The following is a 2877-nucleotide window of genomic DNA, read 5'->3' as shown; positions in this document are numbered from 1 at the left end:
ATCCATCCTGTCCAGTTTTTCCTTAATCCTTTAGCCTATTTATAGTGGCTGTCCTTCTCTGCTAATTGCAACATTTAGATTATCTGTGAGTCTGTTTCTATAAAGAGGTTTTCCTCTTGATTTCCTTCTTTCCTTCTTCTTCACTTGCTGTTTTTTTGTTTTGTTTTCTTTTTTTGTATACTGGCCATTAATGATAATACATTGATGCAACTCTGGATTTTTCTGTAGCCACAAAAAAATGTTTGAGTTTGATTCTGATAAGGATTTAAAATAATTGGCAGATCACCTTGATCCTATGGGGGTTAGCCTTAGCTTTTGTTAGGGCAGGTTTATTTTAGCCCTTATTCCTAAGTCCTAGACATACTTTTAAGGCATGGCTCTTTTGGGGTTTTGATCAGAAATCCAAGGAGTTTATCCAAACCCTGCTAACTTGGCAAGATTTGAACTTCAAACTCCTAGACTTCCTTCATACTTTGTACACTTCCAGACTGGAATTTTTATATACAAAAATTTGTCTTGGAACAAATGATAAGCTGCTTAGCTTCATTTGGTCTCATGTAGTATTGTTCTAAGAGGTTGAGACAGTCCCCTAGGACTTATGTAAGATCATTATACTATTGTGGAAAGAACATTCGTTTTGTACCAACAGAACTCAATTTGAATTACTAACTATGTTACCTAGGATAAATTACTTATCTGAGTCTGCCTTATTTGTAAAACAGTGGTGATGTATTTTATAGAATTTTTTAGAGAATTAAATGAGAAAGAATATGTAAAAGACCCAGTGGGGTTGCAATAAATTGCAATTACCTTGTAGTTTACAAAGAACAAAGATTACCAAAAAAACAAAAACAAAAACAAAAACAAAACCAGGTTTGCTCTATTTAGAGTCAAACTTATTTATTTGTGATAAGTGAGCTTAGGCTAACAATTTATTTCCCTCAGTCTTTGGGACATTTTAGGCACTCTGTCCAAACTAACTGCTCTTGAGAAGAAACAGAAGAGACACAGGGCCCCTAAGCCCATGACTTAGACCACAAGTGGAAAGGACCCTGCAGAAGCTGAAAGACTGAAAGGTCAGGCTTGAATATTCTGCCTGCAGAGTGGTCCTTATGAAGCTGGGACCCTCAAAGTGATCCAACTCCAGTACAATTCTCCCCCTGGAAATAGTTGGCTCCTTCCTTGCAGGACAATAGCACACCAGGCAGAGATCACCTTTGCACATTACTTAAGTGATCTGGATCATAACCAACATTACAGTTGCCAATTTTTGAAGTCTAAGCATATCCTACAAAAGTCCACATGTATTCTCTCCATACTGAATGGATTAATAAACTGAGGCTTATAATGGTTGTTCATATATTATGAAACAGTTTCATATCCCTTATCTCATTTGGTTCTGAAAACAATCTGGTCAATAAGGTTTTAAAAAGGCAATATTAAATTGTCCCCACTTAAAAAATATGGAAAATGACACTCAAAGATTAACTGACTCTCCAAACTTCAAAGGCAATAAATGATAAAGTGTCTCCAGATCACTTCTGCTATGGTCCTTCTTTATCTTTAATTCATTTTACTAAGTATTTTCTATAACCTACTCCTTAACCTATCCAAACCTCTTATTTATATCATATAACATGCTGCTAACCCTCCAGAACCATGAGACGGAATTTCGCTAATTTGTATCACAATTCACGGGGCACCTGGGTGGCTCAGTTGGTTAAGCATCTGCCTTTGGCTCAGGTCATGATCCCAAGGCCCTGGGTTCGAGCTCCACATTGGGGCTCCCTGTTCAGGGAAGTCTGCTTCTCCCTCTCCCCCTGCCCCTGCGTGCACTCTCTCTGCCCCCCTTCTAGTGCATGCTCTCTCTCTAATAAATAAATAAAATCTTTAAAAAAATAATTTGTGTCACAGTTCTGCAAGGTAACCAGGCTTATCCTTAAGTTCTGATGGTATCTGAAAAACTACGCAGAGGGTGCCTAGTGTTAAATTGAACTTCTAACACCAGAGATCTTATAATATTGTCCAGTTATTTTCTTCTGTGGCATTCAGACAGAATCTCTGATGTTTCTTCAAGATTAACTCCAACTCCCAGGTTTCCGTGTCCAAGTTACACTGTGATAACCATTTTTACATAAAGGTTACCCTTCGGGCATCTCAGTACCTAAGAGCAGGCTTATACTACATCTCAGAGAATTGAGAGGCTGTACCCTACAGACAGTGAGCTAAATCATCACTTTAAGGCATTTTACAAAATATCCATGCCATCTCCAAGGATCTGGCTCACAATAGGCCTTCATATAGAATACAGGCCTGGAAGGTGAGGGATGGGCACAATCCTTAATGAGAGAGAAAGTGTTAGGAGATCTGTTCAAGGCACTCATCTCTATAAACTTAGTTTCCTCATTTGGAAATTAGGATAATCTCAACCTTCTAACTCCAAATAGCCAAAACAATCTTGAGAAAGAAGAACAAAGCTGGAAGCATCACACTCCCTGATTTCAAACTATATTACAAAGCTTTTATAATTAAAACACTATGGTATTGGCATAAAAACAGACACATAATAGAACAGAAGAGAAAGCCTGGAAATAAGCCCATGCATATATGGTCAGTTAATTTACAATGAAGAAGTCAAGAATATACAATGGGGAAAGGACAGTCTCATCAATAAATTATGTTGGAAAAATTGGACATCTATATGCAAAAGAATGAAACTGGACCACTACCTTACAACATACACAAAAATTAACTCAAATTGGATTCAAGACTTGAATAAGACCAGAAACCATATAACAGAAACAGTAAGCTCCTTGACACAGGTCTTGGTGATGATATTTTTTTAATCTGACACCAAAAGCAAAAGCAACAAAAGCA

Source organism: Phoca vitulina, unplaced genomic scaffold (assembly GCF_004348235.1).
Source record: "Phoca vitulina isolate PV1807 unplaced genomic scaffold, GSC_HSeal_1.0 scaffold2, whole genome shotgun sequence".
NCBI lineage: Eukaryota > Metazoa > Chordata > Mammalia > Carnivora > Phocidae > Phoca > Phoca vitulina.
The sequence above is the reverse complement of the archived record's forward strand: the minus strand, read 5'-3'. Positions refer to the sequence as shown.